The sequence below is a fragment of the Mercenaria mercenaria genome, chromosome 11, assembly GCF_021730395.1.
Source record: "Mercenaria mercenaria strain notata chromosome 11, MADL_Memer_1, whole genome shotgun sequence".
In the NCBI taxonomy this organism is placed as follows: domain Eukaryota; kingdom Metazoa; phylum Mollusca; class Bivalvia; order Venerida; family Veneridae; genus Mercenaria; species Mercenaria mercenaria.
In genome coordinates this window covers 38,590,231-38,614,562 of record NC_069371.1, presented here as the reverse complement: position 1 = coordinate 38,614,562, position 24,332 = coordinate 38,590,231, and the positions used below count along the sequence as shown (strand labels likewise).

The 24,332-nt window shown below is 34.4% G+C and overlaps 1 protein-coding gene across 1 annotated transcript in view; it reads right to left on the bottom strand.

The window, feature by feature from the left end:
- LOC123531925 (uncharacterized) overlaps positions 1-21,664 on the bottom strand; it is a 40,034-nt gene extending 18,370 nt beyond the window's left edge. The window contains exon 1 of the mRNA XM_045313230.2: positions 21,388-21,664. The gene's annotated coding sequence lies outside the window, so the exon portion shown is untranslated. The remainder of the gene's footprint in view (positions 1-21,387) is intronic.
- Positions 21,665-24,332: the final 2,668 nt, after the last annotated feature.

Sequence of the window (24,332 nt, the reverse complement as noted above, 5' to 3'; positions counted from 1 at the left end):
ATATTTGAACTGACTCACATAATTCTGTAAAAAAAATTCTCTACGTTTTCCAGTTATTATGAAAGAAATTACCATCTTTTACTTCTTAAATTCAAGAAACGTAAGTACTTCATCTATTAAAAAGGTTAAACAAAGCATTTACAGTGTGTAAACATGGTAAATGACGTCATAAACACACTTAAATGGCTGTCTCTATGATCAGCCATTTCCTCAAATTTGAAACTGCCATATCTTTTTAGCTCACCTGTCACAAAGTGACAAGGTGAGCTTTTGTGATCGCGTGGCGTCCGTCGTCCGTCGTCCGTCCGTCCGTCGTCCATAAACTTTTGCTTGTGACCATTCTAGAGGTCACATTTTTCATGGAATCTTTATGAAAGTTGGTCAGAATGTTTATCTTGATGATATCTAGGTCAAGTTTGAAACTGGGTCACGTGCGTTCGAAAACTAGGTCAGTAGGTCTAAAAAAAGAAAAACCTTGTGACCTCTCTAGAGGCCATACTTTTCAATAAATCTTCATAAAAATTAGTCAGAATGTTTATCGTGATGATATCTATGTCAAGTTCGAAAATGGGTCACATGCCATTAAAAACTAGGTCAGTAGGTGAAATAATAGAAAAACCTTGTGACCTCTCTAGAGGCCATATTTTTTATGGGATCTGTATGAAAGTTGGTTTGAATGTTTATCCTAATGATATCTAGGTCAAGTTTGAAACTGGGTTAGCTGCGGTCAAAAACTAGGTCAGTAGGTCTAAAAATAGAAAAACCTTATGATCTCTCTAGAGGCCGTACTTTTCAATGGATCTTCATGAAAATTGGTCAGAATGTTCATCTTAATGATATCTAGGTCAAGTTTGAAACTAAGTTACGTGCCATTAATAAAATAGGTCAGTAGGTCAAATAATAGAAAAACCTTGTGACCTCTCTAGAGGCCATATTTTTCATGGGATCTTTATGAATATTGGTCAGAATGTTTATCTTGATGATATCTAGGTTAAGTTCGGAACTGGGTCATGTGCGGTCGAAAACTAGGTCAGTAGGTCTAAAAATAGGAAAATCTTGAGACCTCTCTAGAGGCCATACTTTTCAATGAATCTTCATAAAAATTAGTCAAAATGTTTACCTTGATGATATCTAGGATAAGTTTGAAACTGGGTTACGTGCCGTCAAAAACTAGGTCAGTAGGTGAAATAATAGAAAAACCTTGTGACCTCTCTAGAGGCCATATTTTTCATGGGATCTGTATGAAAGTTGGCTTGAATGTTCATCTTAATGATATCTAAATCAAGTTTGAAACTGGGTTAGCTGTGGTTAAAAACTAGGTCAGTAGGTCTAAAAATAAAAAACCTTGTGATCTCTCTAGAGGCCGTACTTTTCAATGGATCTTCATGAAAATTGGTCAGAATGTTCATCTTGATGATATCTATGTCAAATTTGGAACTGGTTCACGTGCCATCAAAAACTAGGTCAGTAGGTGAAATAATAGAAAAACCTTGTGACCTCTCTAGAGGCCATATTTTTCATGGGATCTGTATGAAAGTTGGTCTGAATATTTATCTTGATGATATCTAAGTCAAGTTCGAAACTGGGTCAACTGCGGTCAGAAACTAGGTCAATAGGTCTAAAAATAGAAAAAACATTTTGACCACTCTAGAGGCCATATTTTTCAATGGATCTTCATGAAAATTTGTCTGAATGTTCACCTTGATGAAATCTAGATAATGTTTGAAACTGGGTTACGTGTGGTCAAAACTAGGTCAGTAGATATAAAAATAGAAAAACCTTGTGACCTCTCTAGAGGCCATACTCTTCATGAGATCTTCATGAAAATTGGTGAGAATGTTCACCTTGATAATATCTAGGTCAAGTTCAAAACTGGGTCATGTGCCTTCAAAAACTAGGTCATTAGGTCAAATAATAGAAAAACCTTGTGACCTCTCTAGAAGCCATATTTTTCAATGGATCTTCATGAAAATTGGGTCATGTGGAGACAGGTGAGCGATTCAGGACCATCATGGTCCTCTTGTTTTAACAGTAGTATGATTTTCAAAACTCGTTCAGTGTTATGAAAGGTAATGAAAAGCTAAAATTCCGTAATATTAGCTGACATGATTGTTCATTTTTTACAAAAATGTTTTACATCTTTACAGAAATGATATTTTTATATGAAGTCAAAAGTCAAAATAATTTATATCGAAACGGCCTAAATGTTTTGTTGCTTTTTATAAAGTAATGCGTGAGCTTTATTTCAATGTATTGCCCAAGGCAATATCAAGATCAATGCAAAAATATGACATAGAGTTATTGATTTGGGCCATGAATAGCGCGACCATAGCTAATGTAAGGGAGACAATCCAATTTGCTTTAACAAAATCGATAGTTAAGGGAGATATTTCTCGACGTTTGAATAATGGTAAAGCACCGAGCCCCTCCGACAATACAATTGGGGTTCTACGCAGGAAATACCCGATAATCACATGCAGTACCGATCAATTCAATTCCCCTAACCCATTTATCCTAACCCATTTAATCTCAGTAAACTTTAAGCATTTAATTATAAATAGGTTTGGAGAGTTAATCACTTTGCACGTGAATACCGTAGATTCATTTTGCCCTGGGATTGTCATTCATAGACTAGATTAATGAAACAAATAGGATACAAGAAGGATTAATGTTTACAAGAAATATATGAAAAAGCAACAGTATCGCAGTGTATGGTTTCTGATAGGTAAGACACTCCGTGATCGAGTGGTTAAAGTTGCTGACTTATAATCATTTGCCCCTAACCGATGTAAGTTCGAGCCTCCGTGAGTTGGGGCGTTGAATTCTTTATGTGAGGAAGCCATCCATCTGGCTAACTGAAGGTCAATGGTTCCACTCAGTTTTTGATGGTTGATAAGCGTTGCAAGTTTTAAAGCAATAGTTTTAATAGTTTAAGAGAAAAGCTGACCAAAATACTAAACTTAACAAAGAAATCTGATATTTGTTTAGTCTAAAAGGGGCCATAATTCTTGCAAAAAGCAGGATGGGGTTATGTTTCTTGTTATACAGAGTCAGCTTTTGATGGTTAAAAAGTGTTACAAGTTTTAAAGCAAAAGCTATGATAGTTTAGGAGAAAATTGACCTAAACATAAAACTTAATTAAGAAATATGATATTTTTCAATCCAAAAGGGGCCATAATTCTTGCAAAAAGCAGGATAAAGTTATGTTTCTTGCTATGCAGAGTCAGCTATTGATAGTGAACAAGTGTTGCAAGTTTTAAAGTTATAGCTTTGATAGTTTAGGAGAAAAGCTGACCTAAACATAAAACTTAGCCAGGCAACGCCCACGCAGACTCCGACGCCGATGTACTGAACATGATATATAATTGATGATAACGTAAGTGTGAAGGAGCTGAGGTATGATTTAACAAGTACATAATACGGAAAATATTAATCTTTATGTCTATAGTATTGATTGTGACCATTTGCTGATATGTTTTCTATATAATTAAACAATCCCTTAAGCATTTAGGGTACCACAGACCTTTTAACAAAAGCCTTGTAACGATCAACTGATGCCAGTAACGTAAGTACTATTTAGACCACTGAATAGAAAGTAATGTCGTTTAGTGTTTAACGATATGGTTCAGACAACTAAATTCTATAAATGGAGATAATTTAAAAAAAAAATGAGCGAGATAGACTCATGCTTTTATACATTTCAGTTTATTTTAATGGTCTTTATCAATGTGTGAAATTTCAACAAAAATAATTAGTTAAATTAGAGTTATTCTTTGATTTCTAGAGCACTTTTGTCACTAAAACCACCTGACTATACTGGTAGATGCAGAATTAACGCATTGTTTCATAGATAGTGAATCGATCAGAATAGATTGTTGTCGTAGCAAAAAAAAACGTTGATGTACTTTTTGCATTCGAATTGACATAAATTGAACTTAGACGGCCAGAAACCCTCTGCATTATGCCATAAAACATGTTTTGATTAGGCCTACTGTGCATTTTATCCGTCTTGTGTTTGTTTCAGATGAATGAATACCTGCACCATGGAAATAATGTCATTTGTTAACTGTTTGAACCTGTGCTGTTCGTGCACATTAACATTTCTTATTCAACAGGAATACATGATGGCGACCAACAGTATGGACAGGTAAATGTCAATATTCTATATATAATCTACAATAATTTTGTAAAGAAATGAACGATGTCTGTAAGTAAGCCAAAGAAAGGACACCTCTGCATAGCTGACAAGGTCAAGGGTCTGAATGAAGCATGATCATGCACTAAAATATCAACAAATTTATACAAGTTGAATGAAATAACATACAGTAGGCCTATATTACACCAAGATTTATTTAATAAATAGTATGTACAATAATGATTTTTCATGGCATGCATGAAGTGTTCAACTACATTTGTACATCAACTGTGCTGTAGACCTACAGAATAAACTTAAAGAAGTGAAGCTACATGAGTAGTTTTAAAATACATGAACCTACACTTGTCAAGATTCCATATAATGCTAATTTCCTTATAAATCTATGGGTGGTTTTCAAAACAATGAAGCTTTTCCTTCTTTTTCACCATACTTTAATTCAGTTCAGTTTTAGAATGTGTTTTGGGCAAATTATATCCAAATCAATGTACTCGATAAATGTGTGCAATTTCAGCTGAATGGCGCAAGGATTTTTAAAGTTATGTTAAGTTATATACTAATTTTGTGCCCTGTGCACCCAAGAAAGTGTGACATTTTGCATGAAGGATAGTGTGTTTTACTTTTTCAAACCAAGCTTTATTGTCACAGCTTTGGGGTTTTTTTATGTAACCTAAATTCTGCATATTTAATGCAAAATACTTTTTTTCATTATTAATTACATTTTATTCTTACCAATAGTTCCTGTCTTGTGATGGAACCCACTTCACAAAAAAATAGTGAAAAAATACTAAATTTAAATGTTGAAAACTACAACTTCATAACCCCATTAATTTTCTTAAGTCCTAATGTTTTTCTAAGAACTTTATCCTTTCAGCTGTGAAGACACCTTATGAATTTTTTGTCTTATAAATCAACTTTCTCAGAATTTTGATATATGTCAATACTCCCAAAAATGTCCCCTGTGCACCCTTTCAGCTCCTAAGTGTCAGCTTTCTTTTATTCTTTAAATGAAATGGGTTTTTACTTTATTTGCCTTGAAAGGGAGTTACAGTGGATACAAAAGCAGCTTTCAAATTCACATATTAAGGACTGCTAAACATCCATAAATTTTAAGCAAGAAGTGATGTCCCCTATGCACCTTTTTTTGACATTCATCAATTATCATAGCATTACTGTAATATGTTGAGGCAGTTCTATATTCTTAGCAGTGTGTAAGCTAAATGCAGGCATTACTTGATAATTAAGCATTATATAAGAAACCCAAGACAATTTGAATTTCATTGTTTGATTTTTTTCCCAAGTTGCCAATTTTCAGGTTTATTTGCTTCTTAAGCTCTTAAGTTTACCTACATATGTAAATGTTCACTAGTGAATATTGTGTATTTGAAAGAATTTTACTTAATATACTATGAACATATTCTATGAACATATATTTTGCTGCAATTTGTCCCCTATGCATCTTCTTAGTAGCATTATAAAGTATGTATGAATTTTACTATTTCATTTTACCATGCATGGCATTTTGTTATTTTTTACTCTGAAATAAGCTGTGCATGTAAACTAAATGATTTCATTAGTGTGTTAGTTATGTTTAAAGTCACTTATTTTTCATTTAAAGCATCATAATTCATATGCTTTTGAATTTTCATGTTTTTGTTGTGAAAATGTTCAGTTTTGTAGTTATTTTGTGGAATAATCTAACTGTTCGATAGACTTTGTCTTAAGATGATCACCATAAGTCTTTTTATGAACAGAAAACTAATAATTAATGCACATTTCACAGATTGTCAGTATGTGTCCCCTGTGCATCTCATAAATAACTCAATTTTGAGTTGACAATTTTAGAAATTAAAATCACTGGACATTATTGAAATTTGGCATGTGGTTTATAAACCTGCAAAATGTGAGAAAAAAAAGGTTTTATAATAATATGTTAATTACTTTTCATTCAGCAACAACTTTTCTAGGTAAAATTTTATTTTCATGTCAGATTTGTGCAGAAAGGGTGAGTTCCAATGTCCACAAACATTTATTAAATAAGTTTCAAACTATACACAAACACCTACTCATATATGTTGAAAAAAATACTGTTATACATATTTCCTTGTCATAAAACACTGCAACATTACATTTATCACCCATCTTGCTGGAAATTCTCTGAACATTTGAATTAAAGACTGAAATATTATCTGGTTGGTATTTCTCAACACTTTACCAAAGTTTTTCCCTTGAATTTTGCATTATTTGCTATCATAAAAAGTAGTTGACCACCAAAAGAAATAGTTTTGAATTTTCAACCCCCATGTCACACTTTTGCTTCATTATTTTGAAAACTACCAATATTTTTCATCATAGCTTTCTATACTGTACTTATTTCAGATGAAGATATAAATTGATCCAAAGAAATAATGGGACAATGAATGCTATAATTGCCAAGAAGAAGACTGCCATATTTATATACCATTTTATACAGGTAGGTGTTTAAAAAGTGTTTTGAAAATAGATGTGGCATTCAGCACTTGTTTTACGAACTATAATAATTGATTTATGTACTTCTAAATTGTTTTTAATATGAAGTGTCAGCAATTGAAATTTATAAAGAAATCACAGTTTATTGTGAAAGAAAAATTTATGTATATATAAATGTGCATGTTGGTCTTTTATTTCAGTTACAGAATGATATGGTGAACACAAAGCCCTCAATGCAGCCTTATTGAGCTTTGGTTAGACCATGAACAGTAGACATCAAAAAGGTAGGGGATAGTTTAGAGCTGCATTTATTAAATTCTTTCATGTAATTACTAATTATCAGTTCAAATGAAACTTGGTACACAACATCAGCATGAAGTGGACATGCGCATATTGTCAGGACTATCAAATTTGATCATTTGTTTCTTCAGTTATTATGTCATTTTTAGCTCACCAGAGACACTATTGTGACCGGTCATTGTCCGGCGTCCGTCGGCAAGCGTCGTGCGGTGTGCGTCGTGCGTCAACATTTGCCTTGTTAACACTCTAGAAGCCACATTTGTGACCCAATCTTTATGAAACTTGGTCAGAATATTTGTCTTGATAAATTCTAAGTCAAATTCGAAACTGGGTTAAGTGGGGTCAAAAGTAAGGTCACTAGGCCAGATCAAAGGAAAATCTCGTTAATACTCTAGAGTCCACAGTTTAAGTTTGAAACTGATGAGAATTGGTCAGAATATTTGTCTTGTTATGTGGGGTCAAAAACAAGGTCACCCGGTCAAATGAAAGAAAAAACTTCTTAATATTCTAGAGACCACATTTGTGACCAAATCTTTATGAAACTTGGTAAGAATGTTTGTCTTGGTGATCTCTAGGTCAAATTTGAAACTGGGTCATGTGGGGTTAAAAATTAGGGCACTAGGCCAGATCAAAGGGAAATCTTGCTAACACTCTAGAGGCCACATTTGTGACGCAATCTTTATGAAACTTGGTCAGAATGTTTATCTTGATGATTTCTAGGTCAAGTTTGAAACTGGGTCATGTGGAATCAAAAATTAGGTCACTAGGCCAGATCAAAGGAAAGTTTTATTAACACTCTAGAGTCCGCAGTTTAAGTTTGAAACTGATGAGAATTTTTCAGAATGTTTGTCTTGATGACCTCTAGGTCAAGTTCGAATCTGGGTCACGTTGGTCAAAAATTAGGTCACCCGGTCAAATCAAAGGTACTGTGTAGCAGGTAAGGGACATGTAATCCAGACTACTCAAGTACCTGTTCATAAATGAAATAATGTCCCGATGGGGTACCTTGGGCCTTCCTACACCATCAATATCTTTAACAATGTCCAAGAATAAGACGATGGTTAATTTTAAATATTTCTTTACCTTTGTGAATGTTTTAGCAGATATGGCATTATATATAAATTTCTCCTCTTCAATTTGATGTAAAAATATTTATTCTAATTGAATATACAATTATGTTTTAAAAGTGTCACCATCACTTACATTGAGCACTAAAATTTACAACTTCGTTTACTTTAGAGGCAAATAAATCATGTTTTTTTCAAATATGACAACTTGGCTAAAAAGTAGGTGTTCTTGACTTTATGAATATTATGATGGCATAGACTGACTGGACCAGCCCTCGCCCAGAAAAGGCATTTAAATTGCAATATTTTTATTGTAATACTATATATCAACTTCTTTGCCTCGTCAGTTCTACCCAGGCATTGCCCCATTCAAATGACCCAATTTTTAGTAAACACTTACATCCGGGACTTTGAAAATCTGGCATAACACCACTATACTGTTTCCATCGTTTTTCCAGGTGGCCAAGACCAATGCTCGCCCAGTGGTATATTTTTAAAAGAAAACCATTTATGTATTAAATGACAAGATAAACATTTAGTCTAATCTATCAGTATTCTCAACAACATATTTACTCCCGCAAAAAGCATGATAGTTATACAATAGAAGTTATCAAAACGTACTTACTGTAAAAACTAATGATGCAGCATTCTTGCCTAGAAGTTATGGGTAGGGTGAAGACGAATCACAAAATTGCATAAACAACAAACTTTTATTACATTTAAATAAACCAGATGTGAAAGATGATGGTAAAATTGTCTGTAATTGTTTTTGCCCTGGAGGCAGCATTTCAAAAACAATTTTGACAGCCCGGAGTCGACGAATATTTGCTGATATAAAATCATTATTTGGTCTGATAGTTTGAAATAAACTGCATAAAAAGTTCATACTATGTTTAACCTTTAGTTTTGCAACAGTTTTTAACCAGTGTTTTTGAAAATATTTATTTTAAGTCATGTTTCTTTTTGGCCACTTTCACTTTTGGTTTCACTTTCCCTTTTATTTTCGTCTGCTATCGACCTTGACCGGAACCGGAAACTCTTCAAAAGTGAGGACAGAAAGTGGGACACAAAGGGTACAAAAAATAAACAACACATCTGATGAAAATTTGCATCTTTATTACACAATCTGGCATCAAATTAAAAAATGGGCGAGCATGTGCCTGGGCGAGCATAGGTCCAGTGACTCTATTTGTTTTACAAGTTTAAGAAGATAAAAGCTTCTTGCTTCCATTTAACGTTAAAATTAAGCAAGAAACTAAACGGGTGGTTTTCCTGTAGCTCTATTGTAACTACAGAACTACAAATACCAGCACACAGGGATATGAAATGATAACGTTCATTTCATAATTATAAATAATGAGGAAAGGGAACAGAATGTAACATATCAGATCAGGGGCCGTATTCATAAAGCATCTTAAGTATAAGTTTTGACTTAAGTTTAGGATTTTACTTAAGTTTGAGGTGATTTCAACTTAAGTCTAAGTAAAACTTAAGTTTAAGTCATAAAACAGCTAAAACTTAAGATACGTAAGAAACTACTTAAGTCAGAAAATAAAATAGCGTGGTGAGTACGATTACAGTGTTGTTTTCTGAACAAATCACTTTAAACATAACTGTGCATGTATTAATGTTTTTTTTAAATGTTTTCGTCCACAATAAGAAACAAGAATTACTTATTAAGTTGTTTTATGAATAACAAATAAAGTAAAATAAATTTCTAACCTAAATAATACTTAAGTAAATAATCAATTTCTTATACTTATACATAAGATGCTTTATGAATACGGCCCCAGATTAGATAGATAAGAACAGAACAGAACAGAGCTTTAATTTATTCCCACACTTTTAGGAAAATACGACCATGGGGTTTAAGAACAATACGAATTATCACGAATTAGTTCGGAGAAGAAAGTTAGATATTTTAGAGTATTTGACGATAAGAGAAAAAAAATTCACTATAACAGTCAGATTATGGAATTAAAAAGAGGGTAATCTTATCTGTTATTTCGACCAACGGTAAAAGTTATGAGTGGGGAGAGGAATTGGTACTTTTATTTAAATAAAAAAAAATGACAAATTGTTGGTTGAGAAAGTTGGCAAACATACACATTCACGACTAAATGCTTTTGAATATGATATTTTGACTGCTGGCGTAATTAATTTGTCTCGCATAATTGTCATTATGCTATTTTGAGATAAAGGTATATTTTATAATTGTACTTAAATGTACAGAATTATAACTTATCCCATGGTCATAAGGTTGTAGCTGATAAAATAAAACGAAGGACTAGTACTACAGATCAAATAATTACACCAAATTAAATCCTAATATCACAGATATGACACCAGCACAAAGTCATACGGTAGGCAAGTAGATCTATTTGACAAATTTGAAAAGAATAATTATGTTCTTTCTTTTAAGTGACGATTACATAGGCCTGCTTTTCAGTGGCCTAGTAATAGCTGGGACTATTTGCAAGAGGACCTACATAGAAACCTAATTACAGGTATCATATTTCAGAAGACCTTTATTATCAAATCACGATTTCAGTGTTACACTTGCTTTTTAATGTCATTAAGTTATATCAACAGTCACGCTATATTTAAAAATTATTATTCAAAATTGTTACCTTTTTTAATTATATTTATTTTATGTTTTTCAGTGAATTATAGAGTGTTCTCGGTGAAATAAAAGTGATAATCCACAGTTTTGAAACAGTAGATTATCATTTTTATTTTTCATTGTTTTTGCCGACCTAGTTCCGGTCATCCGTCGCGATTGAAGTCAAATTATATGCCGAGCGTTATGAATACCGGGGACCATAAAGACGATGACGTCGTTAAAATGACGTCATTTGTGTTAAGCTTTCTGTTGATCTTTCCCGCGATTTTCGACATTTTATAAACTACGCAACAAAAGTAGAGTTTTACACATGAAATAAACAGAAAGTTTGTTTGTGTCAGTAAAATATCAATTTTATTTCACTCGTGAGCACCAAAAAATTGTCATTTTCACTCTTGGCTACGCCACTTGTGAAAATATCAGTTTTTGATGCTCACTTGTGAAATAAAATTGCTATTTCACTGAAACAAACAAATATCCTCTATATCTGTATTAGAGTCTCATTACTATGTCGCGGTATAGGACTTAAATGTTAAAACAGGCAGAAAGTGTGTTCTCAGCGCCCAACGTGGGCCGTGACGGCATTACACTGGTTAGTCTACGACGCCTGTAATTGCTTATATATAAAGTACCCACTGGAATTCGAGGACGAATTTCAAAAATGGGGGTTCGAGTCCCGGTCTTGCTGTCAAACAATACAAACACAAATAATACAGTATAGTACCAATCAAATTTGATTTGTAAGAGACCATATACACATTAAAACATATTAAGAACATTTTAAGAATCTAAAATTATATTTAAATATAATATAATAGTTTAATGACCCTACAATTTGATCACAAAATTCCAAAAGGTTATCATACTACTAAGGCACTTAAATTTAAGGTATTTACATTTTCAAAGAGAACCTTTTCTAAACCTCATTTATGGCCAAAGCCTATGAAAACCAAATACAATTGAAGCAATTTAGTAAATTTTCAATCAATGTATTTCAACTTTTTTATTAAAGCAGTAAAGCATACTTTTTTACATTTACCGCATATTTTTCCTTTTTTTAACTTAACATTATACAATAAAATATAAAACAAACTATATTAGTGGTATAAAGTTTTAAAATTTCTGAAAAGGATTTGGCAATGTATTTAACGATATTTTCATTTGACAGAAGAAGCATTTCTTTCAGTATCAGAATACCTGTTGCAACTTAGACATAACTTGGACGCAACTTTGTCAAACAGATGTCTACCCAATAAAATGACATTTTGGGGTTCCTTTAACCTAGTATGTTATTTCAATGTATGTTTAACATTGGGACAGGGAAATGTGTAATTCGCTATACATGTACCATAAAAGGTAAAAATTTCGTGTCGACGAAAGTCCCTATCTTGAATGGATGGAACTATTTATTTCTAGTCAAGCGCACAATAGGTGTCATATTTACCTCCCCAGCAGCCAGCCTAGGCACAGTGCCAGTTTAAGTAAATCACCTATCCCTGAACACTAATCAGGATATCAGCCAGGACCGGAAATGGAACCCATATTGTTAGAGAAGAGCTAAAATTGGAATCTATTAAGATGTTTCTGGTAACCGCAAATTTGTTTTCAACGTGTTCGTTGTAAGTAAGATAAAAAAAGACAACTTTATCACGTTCAAATGTGCTACAAATTACATACATGTATTCATCAAGGGATTTCAAAATCACTTGGCAGCAATGTCCCCCATAATGAAACGAAATGTGCATACAGACCCATGCCTCTGTTCAAAAGCTCAACGCCACAATTTTTTGGTCTGGCCAATAACTGTACTTTTCATGGATGGTGGAACAAAAAGTCAACATAACAACTTGATGTGTCGTATGTAAGACCTAAACTTCTAGCTTTAGGTCAGTGTCATACTTCGAGATAAGACATTCAGTTTGGCAATTTATTTTGGTCTAATTTTTCTATTTAAATGACATTCACAATTACAAGGCAATATGTCATGTGCAAACGTCGATGTCAAGTGCACCAAAGTACAGACACCCAGGCACAAGTACTTTATTATATATATTTGTAAATAAAGCATTATTATTTATGTGATACATTTGATTTAATATATGTAGTGAAGCTCTGCATTAACCAACATTCTGGTGTCAAACAAGTTTCATTAGTACCGTGCAAAAGTCAGTATTTTATTTGTTTTTTAATTACCACCCTTTCATAGATTCTAATTTCTTTATATTTACCAATTTAAAAATAAAATCGCAGTAAAATTTTAAAATACAGGTATAAACATTTCAGATTATTCATCAATTATAGATTTTAGGACATTTTCAAACTTCTTCATGAGTTATATGATATATGGCTATGATTTATAAACATTTTAAATATATTGCCGAAGATTTTGTGTCGGTATGTATGGTGGCCGGTAGCGTCCATTTAAAAGCCATTGGAAATTTACTGTCAGTTTATAAATTGTCGCGGGCAACTTTCAGATCAGCGAGATTTTATGTCGAAATTGTATAAAATATCGCGGCCAAGAGAAACTCTCAATATATTCTGTCAGACTTTTGTCGTAAAATGTCGCGAATTACGGACAAAACCGCGACATTTTCTGTCTACATAGTAGAATAAGCCATGCAAACCTATTCTTATTTTACGTCGCCGATTGCGGCCATTTTAATCCGCGATAATTTTGTTTTGATGCATACCTTATAAAATGTCGAGTTTAAACATCTAAGCCTCGAGTTTTTATGTCATAAAAAGTCGCGGCTTCTTTAAAAAAAAGTCGTCGATTTCTTACCCAAGACTTTTTAGGAAAATGCAAATGCAAAGCGTGATTCACCCGGAAGTAAAACGGGATTTAAAAGATGTGTAAGAAGTTCGAAGTAGCAGTAGCAAACTTAGAAAATGAGAAATTGGCAGTAGCAGTGGCAGCAGTAACAGTAGCAAAAAAGTGAAATCGGCAGTAGCATTAACAACAGAAGCAGCAATAGCAATAGCAGTGGTGGCAGTACTAGAAGTAGTAGTAGCAGCAACAGAGCAGCAGTAGCAGAATTAGCACAGTAGCAATAACAGAAGAAACAGTAGCAGCAGTACCAGTAGCAGCTGTAGCAGTAGCAGCAGTAAAAATAGCAATTGCAGCAGTAGCACCAGCAGTAATATCAGTATCGGTAGCAGCAGTATCAGTGGCAGTAGCAGCAGTAGTGGTTACAGCAGCTGCAGAAGCAGTAGCAATAGTATCAGTAACAGCAGTAGCAGTAGCAGCAGTTGCAGAAGAAGCAATAGCAGCAGTAGCGGTAGCAGCAGCTGCAAAAGCAGTAGCAGCAGTAGCAATTGCAGCAGTAGCTGTAGCAGCGGTAGCAGCAGCAGAAGTAGCAGTAACAGCAATAGCAGCAGTAGCAGTAGCAGCAGCAGTAGCAGTAAAAGTAATTCCAGTAGTAGCAGAAGTAATAGCACACGTTTTTGCTACTACTACTGCTGCTATTGCTACTGCCTGTTTCACAAACTGCTGCTACTTCTGTTGCAATTTTTAGATTTTTTTTCTCTACTACTGCTAGTGCTACTGTCGATTCACGTTTTTGCTACTGCTACAGCTACTACTGCTACTGCCAACTTCACTTTTCTGCTACTGAAGCTACGGTTAATGCTACTGAAAATGTTGCGACCGCTGTTGCTACTCCTGGTACTGCTACTGCTGCTTCTGATACTGGTGCTACTGCCACTGCTACTACCGCTACTGCTGCTGCTGTTACTCTTGCTTCTGCTGCTGCTACTACTGCTACTGATGCAGATGATACTGCTGCTCCTGCTACTACTAATGCTACCGCAGCTACAGCTACTGCTGCAACTACCCTTTTCACGTTTTTGCTACTGCTGTATTTGCTGCTACTGTTTTTACTGCTTCTGCTGCTACCGCTACTACTACTACCGCTGCTGCTACCGCTTCATCTACTACATTCCTGCAATTTTACTGCTAATGCAACAGCTGCTACTGGTGCTGATACTGCTGCTACTGCTACTGCCAATTTCACATTTTTGTTACTGCTGCTAGTGCTATTTCTGCTACTGCTACTACAGCTACCGCTACTCTTACTGCTGCTGCTGCTGCTGCTGCTGCTGCTGCTGCTAATGCTAATTCTGCTACTGCTACTGCTAGTAGTAGTACTACTGCTACTGCTGCTACATCTATTGATACTGCTGCTACTACTACTGCTGCTTATGTCATGCTACTGCTACTGCTACTGCTGCTACTACTGTTGCTACTGCTACTACTGCTACTGCTACTGCCAGTTTCACGTGCCCTTTTGTTTTTTGTTGGTTTTCTTTGTTTGTTTGCTACATCTGCTGCTGCGACTTCTACTGCCAATTTCACAGTTGTGCTACTGGTACTGCTACTGCTACTGCTACTACTGCTGCTGCTAGTTTCACGTTTTTGCTGATACTGCTACTACCAACTTCATATCAATTTTGAAAAGAACAGGTGTATTTAAATCGATCCGTCTGCATAAAATTTTGCGTCTAAAATACTCGCTATTTTTTCACCGCGACATTTTATGAGACCGTTATAGAGAAAGAAAAAGTCCAGGCTTCATTTTTACCCTCGACTTATTGTAGAATTTCTATCAAAACTGCAAAAAAAAAATGTCGCAGATTATTTTCTGTTCCTCGACTTATTATAGATTTTCAAGGGATAAAATATAGAGTCAAACTACGGACGCTACCGGTCAAGTTTTTCCTTGTTGCTTCCAGCAACTATCATAAAATATCGCGGTTTATATGTTCCTCTCGACATTTTGTAAGATTTTGACAGAAAATCTCGCGGATTTGTAAGTTGCCCGCCACATTTTATACAGAAACGATAAAATTTGTCGCGGGTTTAAAATGGCCGCAACCGGCCATCATAGGTATGAGATGTATTTGGTGAAAAATGTCCCTTGTCACGGGACGTTGGTAATTCTTTTACAATGTTTGTTATTATAGGCGTCTTATTCGGTCCATAAGTTATTTATAGACCGGTAGGTAACTCATCTTTGATTCTTTTAAAATAAATCAACAAACGAGTTTCTACACCAGATTGATTGGGTCAACTCGTCTTCTGTCCACCTTAATGGGAAAATAGGAACCTCAAATACATACAGTAATTGTAGCAGTCTGCAATTCAGTCAGTTTCCGAAGACCAATAAAGAAAGGAACGCGTGCTCTGTATGAGCGCTTGTGATGATGTTCCTACGCTATTTAATTGGGACCTGGGAGGGCTTAATGTAATATTGATAGAACTTGTTGCCCAACTCATTTGCTTTTGAATTGTTGTAATTTTATGTATCTACTTGCATTTATATATAAACAATAAAATATCATTAAACCCAACATTATGACGTCAAGCACATTAAGGAGGTAGCCAAACAGCAAAACGGGAGTTTAGGGAGGTGCTAACGACGACAATATAGATTATTTTAGCTATAGTATAAAATAGCAGATGGAATTCATCCCGATTAGTTGCTAAACATCATGGTAATGAAATAACAGTGTACGAAATCATAAGAAGTTTAAGTAGATATCAATCATATACGGAGCCACATACATTTGTTCGGGTCTTCAAAGTGTTAAATAATGTATAAATTGCCATCAAAGTAAACTAAACCTATGAATACACCCTTATAAGTATAATATATGATACAAACGATTTAGTTAATATATATAATACTGAATACAACCTTCACTTCAGAATGCAAAACAAAGTGATAAAAGGCAGGGCATTAATAAGTACTGATGGGAAACAAACAGGATAAATATACCGAGGAATGATATTGTCTGAACCAACTTACCTCTTTTGATTAAGGGAGCATAACGATTTCTTGTTGACAAGTATCCATGGTTGTTCAGTTTCAGAAATATTGTAAATATTGGTAATATAATGGTAAATGTTTAATTGCACGGGTCATGCAAAGGTGCTCTTTTTTATGAAAACGGATGTGCAGGCTGATCATGATCTACACTGGTCGCAAAGGCAGAATCAGTCGTATCCAGCATGAGAAGGGTTAATTTATTTGTTAGTTATATGAGCCGTGCCATGAGAAAATCAACATAGTGGGTTTGCGACCAGCATGGATCCAGACCAGCCTGCGCATCCGCGCAGTCTGGTCAGGCTCCATGCTGTTCGCTTTTAAAGCCTATTGGAATTGGAGAAACTGTTAGCGAACAGCATGGATCCTGACCAGACTGCGCGGATGCGCAGGCTGGTCTGGATCCATGCTGGTCGCAAAGCCACTATGTTGGTTTTCCCATGGCACGGCTCATATTGTGTTTATTAGACAGAAACAACAACGTTAGAGGCCACACAAAATAAATGTATGTGTCTTCAATTTTAAAATGTACTAGAAGGAATGTAAGGCATCATTTTTTCGACTTCTTTAATCAGCATCAATGTCATTTTTACTATAAAAGTTGCATTGGACCATGCTGTCAAATAGGAGGTAAAACCACTCATATAATGTTATATGGAAAGCGACGATGATACATCACTTTATGCTGTACTTTTTATATCAGTATATAAAGCGTCTCTATGTTAAGTGCGATGCGTTTAACACTGCATATATTGGGTGCTCATATGAGGTCCTTCAGATATATAGGCCATGCTTTCATTTGATTGAATGTAACGCCGTGGCTGTCTTATATGGACATTTGTCGTGTTATTCATTCGTTTTAAGAATAGGTTCATTTGCTCATTATATAAATTGGAAAATGCAATATATGGAACCGTTTCGTCTTGATATGGAACCAACATATGACCAAATGGACTATATAATAATGTTTTGATATGATATATTGAAAAATTGGTTCCATATAAAGACAAAACGGTTCCAAATACTACATTTTGAAGGAAATATAAAGGGAAATCGAATTTTATAAATTTTAAAATGTTTTGCTATCATATAATGAAAAGTTGGTTGCATATGAAATAGAAAAAGTGGAAACTTTACAGGTCGCTCAACACGACAAATACGAAAATGTTGCAGGCTCGGTTTGATTGAGCCTGTTCATGGACGCTAGTGGAAACGCATGCTACCGTTCACGCCCTCTAGCCCCGGGTTGAGCAGAACTCAACATTTACACATGCTAAAAGTACAAAAAGCAATTTAGAGACATCCGCAGATGTATTGAAACGCCGGTGAACATGGAACCTTCGATAATACACGGGTTGTGGCGTGTAATTCCATGAAAAGCGGCGTTTGGTCCCCAGATGAAGTAATAGGTTTGCCCCAAACGAGAAAACAATGGGCAGAACTAAACAAACTAGAATTTAGAAAGGGGATCTGAGGTTATGGAGCCTGAATATCACAGGAACTGTCAAAAGACAAAATAAATTAAAAAGCAGGCACCATATCCATGGGGTGATTATACAATACCCAAAGCTATGAAAGCGGGAGTATTGGAACCATCCAGGCCGAAACGTTCATGCTGAGACACTAAACAGTACCAATAACACAACATAAAAGTCGTGCTGAACGATCTGAGAAGATCGAAATATATCAGCCCTGATTGAATGTACGGGGAGACATTTTACGGCCGCCACATGGCACAAACAACGCAGTTGTGATAAAAAAAATAGAAAAAGTGGAAACTTCACAGGCCGCTCAACACGACAAATACGAAAATGTTGCAGGCTCGATTTGATTGAGCCTGTTCATGGACGCTAGTGGAAATACATGCTACCATCCACGCCCTCTAGCCCTGGGTTGAGCAGAACTCAACATTTACACATGCTAAAAGTACAAAAAGCAATTTAGAGACATCCGCAGATATATTCAAACGCCGGTGAACAAGGAACCTTCTATGATACACGGGTTGTGGCGTGTAATTCCATGAAAAGTGGCGTTTGGACCTCAGATGAAGTAATGGGTTTGCCACAAACGAGAAAACAATGGGCAGAACTAAACAAACTAGAATTTAGAAAGGGGATCTGAGGTTATGGAGCCTGCATGTCACAAGAACTGTCAAAAGACAAAATTAAAAAGCAGGCACAATATAGACGAAACGGATCCATATATTGCATTTTCCAACTGATATAATGAGCGAATGAACCTATGTATTGTTCAAACGAATGAACATAATATAATAAAAGAAAGTTGTTCTATACAAAGACAAAACGGGTTCATATATTGCATTTTCCAATGTATATAATGAACGAATGAACCTGTGTATTACTAAAACGAATGAATAACATGAAAAATGTCCTGTTAAATTGTAGATAACTTGATATTATGCTTTTAACATTACATACGTCGCCTTTAACTGTATCACGCCTGGTAAACAACAGAGCTACCTCTTTCAGAGGTATACGGTAAATCGCCCTGTCGCAACACCCGAGCTAGTGCATGTCGCGATAAAAGAACGTCAACAAAGGTGAGTGTCATCATATTTTTTCGTATTTTTACAAGCGTTGTATTGAATATCTAAAATCGGGGAATGGTAGGCGATGTAGATTTGATTTAACTTTACAGATAACTTAAAGTTCGCTAATTTATTTTTAATTTGTGGTCGTGGCGATGTTTACCAGCAAACTGATCTAGCGGTAAACTGGGTCTTTTCGTCATGAAAGCAGTTTGATTGTCACATATTTGCATTTTAACTATATCATAAAGCAAACCGAGTAGGACAAACGCTTGTTAATAAATCGTCTGTAAAGTTACATCTTCTACTATTCCCCGATTTTAGATATTCGATACAATGCTTGTAAAAATTCAAAAAAAAATGATCACACTCACCTTTGTTGACGTTCTTTTATCGCGACATGCACTAGCTCGGAAGTTGCGATAGAGCGATTTACCGTATACACCTCTGAAAGAGGTAGCTCTGTTGTTTACCAGGCGTGTGTATGCTGTATTCTTTTAACCTTATGCGGATTTAACGGTATACTGTGTGCTCTCATCTGTATATGCAGTGATTTTGATTGAGTTTTTACTACGAAAATGTAGGATTTCAAAAAATAATGGGATAGTTTTATTGTGACCGTAGCAAGAAAAACGTTTTCTTGAACATTTTAGAACTTCATTAAAGCCATATTTAGATATGTTCTGGTGAGGAGTATGTACGGCTTGTAAATCATTTGAATCGTTAGCTCGGGCGAATTAAGTTTTTTGTGCGATTCTATAGGATCCATCCTGGAATTAAGGCCAGATTGTTTATATTAAAGACCAGAACACGTATTTGCTATTTTTGCCAGGACCTTGTTCCCGAAAGGTATTAAGCTCGTTTTGTTTTTTAACGATGCGGTGTACGGGATATTTAACAGGTTTATATTGTCCGTAATTATTGACCTGGCACTCTCGAATATTCCGTTAAAATCCGTAAATTAATTTTTTTCTGCGTCCGAAGCTAAATAGCAATATGACTATTGCATATATATTTCGTAATTGATATAATGCGCAGATAGCTGTGCGGACAAAGCGTTTGCTGCGAATCTCAGGATTGTGGGTTCGAGTCTTACGTCTGACCATAATATATTTTATATTCTTTTTGTTTCCAAATTTTAGTTGCAAACTTTCCACTTATCTTATCAAACTTATCGTGATTTTTATGTTTTATTTTTTTAAAGTTATCCAATTTAACCATTGTAGAAAAGCCAAATGAAATTATTTCAAAATATCTTAGACAATAAGACAAATTTCTTGTCGTCAGTGTTTCCACTACAACACTACAAGAGAAAACAAGTAAAATTTATGAAATATGATACATAAAATAATGTAAGACTAAAAGCAATATCGATACCATTCAATTTTAATTTGCTTAACATTTAGAAATGATCTAAGGAAGTTTGGAACCCTTGATAACGTGCGTGGAAGTCAGACATCTTACCACTACGCCACCGTGTCACGGTTAACTATATAGGTTATTTTAGTAATACATGTATAGATATTTTTAGGATATGAATACTGAGTAAATTAACGAAAACGCCCGAAAATACTGGCGAAGATTAATAAGTGCCAGATGGATACTTACAGACAATAGTATGTAACGTTAAATAGCAATTTCTGTTTGTGACAATCGTTGTTAGATTATTATAAATAAACAAACTTGTTCTCGAAATACTCGAGATTCGATGTCCCTAAATCTTGAATAGGTTCATACTTGCAACCCAGGGCGCTTCCACCTATTACAACTGTAATCACGTTATCAGTGCCAAAATATTGGTAGATATTTCTGTTAGATTTATAATTGTATTTTAGAAATATTTCCAATAAAGCACGTTCGAATGAAAAGGGTGCGTTAAAATTACCATAAACCTATCCTATATCAGTAACATTTTATATTTAATCCAAATAAACGAAATGCTTAAATATTTTTATGTCAAGTTGTTTAAATACATAACATCTTTTAAATGTTGAGATTCAATTTTACTTCATTGACTAAAAAAATAAAACCAAATCGTTCTATTTGAGATAATCTCTTAATAAAATCTGACCACAGAAAAATGGTTTTATTACCTATTATGTAACAAAAAAACAAAAAGAAATAGTAAAAAAACTGATAAATATTTGTACAATTCTTTTTCATGTGAGGTTTTTATGGTCATCAAAATGAAAAAAATAATGTTAATATGTCTTTTGTGTATGCGATGATAATGTACGAGCGAAACTTTGATGTCTGTAATTCAAAAATGAAATATACGCTAAAGATTACAACATTTTGCCCGATATTCCACATGTACATGCCTTTAAAAACTTAGCATGACTGATTATAATAATGCTAAATTAAAAATATAGCCATTAATATATAAGAAAAAATTATACCATCCATCCTGATGTTTTATTCTCTGTATACTCCTTCCGTTTGAACACTTGTTCTAGATGACAATTTCAACGACCGTTGCAGTGTCGAGTAGTTTATCTAGATATTTCAGTTTAAACATATTTTATTGTATAATACATATATTCACACATGTATCCATCACATTTATACAAGCATTAAATCAAATACATACAAATGGGTTGGGCAAAAAGTTATTCCAACATTAGTCTACGGCCCTCCCCAGAACAGTCAGCCTACACTTAAGTAGTTCAAAAGTAATGTGTTAGTGTTGTTTGATTGGTTGATTGGTTGCACAATTTCAAGATTTTAGCAATTAAAGATTTAGCTATATTAAGATCGATTCATCAAATATATAATGTTATATAGATTATACTGATTAGAGCAAATTATACCCCTCTCTCAAGGCGAACTTAACCTTGTATGGAGAACATTATGAATGATTATCACCATGATCATTCTTTTCTCTGGGCGATCTTTATACGTAATAAGGCAACGTGGGATTGGGCAAAAGCTATTCATATTTCTATTTGATGTATCAAATGGAAGGTCGGAACTGATCATGTCGAGGTTATAAATTTTCAAATGACAAAAGTTGTTACATTTAATGAAACACTGGTATTTCAATGTAGCTATGATATATGTTTTAAAATAAAGGCTTTGTAATTTTAGTACTTTACAAATATGCATTCAAAACGAGTAAACAGTTTATCTAAAATGATACATAATTACATGGTTATAAAAAAGCTACTTCTAGTTCTGCACATGTAATTTTAGAGTTAGAGGTAATAAAGGGAGGTTATAAAATACAATAAATTCAATAACACTGTCTACTATGTTCGTGAATATTCAAACCTTTGACAAGTATAGGAGAAAACAATTATTGGAAATATGATTAAACAAGAAATTAAAAAATGTATTTTATGTTCATAACGAAAAATGTGGCAGCCACTTTTTAAGCAAAGGCATTATGAGTCCTCACATAAAGTTATATCTATTTCCGAGCAATTTCTCATTTGTCAAATGATAAAAATCGGACTTTTCAAGTTTTCTATTTAACATAATTAACAGTTTATCAATGTTATTTTACTTCTTATTACTACTGTGTTTTTTTTATTCTAGATATACGTGTATTCCTTAATTGATAGTTACAGAAACGGAATCTTCTATTCTCATTTATACCGTATTTTCCCGAATAAACGCCCCCGGGGGCGTTACATTTTCCAAAGAGGGGGCGTTCATTTGAGGTTAAAAGATAAAAAATAAAAACTTTTACAAAACTTAAAAACATCGTTCAAACCAACTGTAAAGTGTTTCTGTGTTGTTTAATCCCCCCAAAACATAATTATTTGGCATCCAATTTAAGGTTTCGATGGAGGCCTTGAGAAACAAAAATCAAACAACACCAAATCATAGAAAGAAAGAGTTGTTTGACATGAAAATTGAACATCATGTAAAACATGTATATTACTTTACGAAACAAGTGTCAGTATACTGATATAAACATTGAATTCCGGAAAAGGGCTGCCTAAAGGGGCTCCACTTCCGGACAGTTAAACGCCTTTAAAAACTCACCATTTTCAAAGAACTGTTACGCATGTTTGTTTTGATGCATTTGCAATAGCGTGCGAGTGGTGAAATTTCACGTAACAAGGTGGAACATAGTTTTCAGCAATTGTTTATCTTTTTTTCTTTACAAATGGCATTCATTTTCAAAGGGAGACAACTTTTTCTCAAAGATTACTTAAAATAATCGGAAAAAGTTGTTTCCCTTTGAAAATGATTGCCATTTGTACTTAAAATAATCGGGAACAGTTGTCTCGTAAGTCTCTCATATATATACAATATATATATTCTTCAATCAAGGATATATCAGTGTAAATGAGCTGAGCGTTAGCTTTCTAAGAAAACGCCGTTAAACTATATTACACGAATCACACGTGCACCGCTCTTTTACAAATCTGTGTCCGCCATGTTTTCTTCAGTGAACGAAATAAAAGGAGTATTTTACCTTATATTTCCTTATTGTAGAGTACAATTGACTTTCTAATCTAAATAAAACATCACTTTTTTATAACATCCCACTGTCCGATCTTTCTGATCACTTAACGATCACTCACAATTACAAAATAAAACCAACGTGTCATCAAAATTATCACTTTACACGGCTTCATGGACATCACGGCCTACTAACATTAAATTTGTAATCATGCGCCAACCAAACAAATGATGAAAGATCTGTACTTTTTCAAAGACATGTTTTATTTCCTGTAATTTTCTGATATTCTAACCTTCAAACAACTGAATTGTATGCACAGAAATAACGAAACATTTATGCAATATAGCTTTTAGTATAAATTTTGGATCTATCTTTTTCCAGCCCAACAACAGACATGTATATGTCACAAACCCGGTCTGTCCTCGAAATCAGTGTCAAAGGTTACTAGAACATAAATACAATAAATAAACAACCGCTTACTATGTTCTTGTAAGTCCTGTAAGATGAAACGGCTCGTGTTTATACATTCATATATATTCCGTATCGGGAACATTGACAATCACAAGTCGATCCTTACCACGAACATGAAAACAGTTACTTTTATGCCTTTGTTTACATTTCAAAAGTAACTATTCACATATACGTTCAAGAACGTAAATTTCGTGCTTTCCGACCCACATGGTGTGTAAACTTCTGTATTTAAAAGTATGGTGTATTCGGCAAGCCATTTGTAACTTCCGACATGGTAAATGTCATTGTCAGTTATGTTTACGAAATTTAATTGAATATTTATGTTTTATACTTGCAAAAGAAAAACTTGATGGTCATGGCCGCTGGCTTCGAATTCCTCGCCCATCACCGACGTGGGATCAAATACCCACTTGAGGTGTGAAACTTTTCACGTAAGGAAGCCATCCAACTGAGGTTAGT